A 668-nucleotide genomic window follows, 5' to 3' on the forward strand; every position below is an offset into this window, starting at 1 on the left:
AAAAAAAAAAAAAAAAAAAAAGAACCTAGGGGCAAGATAGGAATAAAGACACAGACCTACTAGAGAATGGACTTGAGGATACGGGGAGGGGGAAGGGTAAGCTGGGACAAAGTGAGAGAGTGGCATGGGCATATATACGCTACCAAATGTAAAACAGATAGTGGGAAGCAGTCGCATAGCACAGGGAGATCAGCTCTGTGCTTTGTGACCACCTAGAGGGGTGTGATAGGGATGGTGAGAGGGAGACACAAGAGGGAGGCGATATGGGGATATATGTTTATGTATAGCTGATTCACTTTGTTATAAAGCAGAAAGTAACATACCATTGTAAAGCAATTATACTCCAATAAAGATGTTTAAAAAAAAAAAGAAAGAGAAAAACAAATACCGTATGCTAACACATATATATGGAGTCTAAAAAGCAAAACAAAAAATGATCATCAGGAACCTAGGGGCAGGGCTTCCCTGGTGGTGCACTTGTTGAGAGTCCGCCTGCCGATGCAGGGGACGCGGGTTCGTGCCCTGGTCTGGGAGTATCCCACATGCCGTGGAGCGGATAGGCCCGTGAGCCATGGCCACTGGGCCTGTGCGTGTGGAGCCTGTGCTCCGCAACAGGAGAGGCCACAACAGTGAGAGGCCCGCGTACCACAAAAAAAAAAAAAAAAAAG

This window comes from Physeter macrocephalus, chromosome 7 (genome assembly GCF_002837175.3).
Source record: "Physeter macrocephalus isolate SW-GA chromosome 7, ASM283717v5, whole genome shotgun sequence".
NCBI lineage: Eukaryota > Metazoa > Chordata > Mammalia > Artiodactyla > Physeteridae > Physeter > Physeter macrocephalus.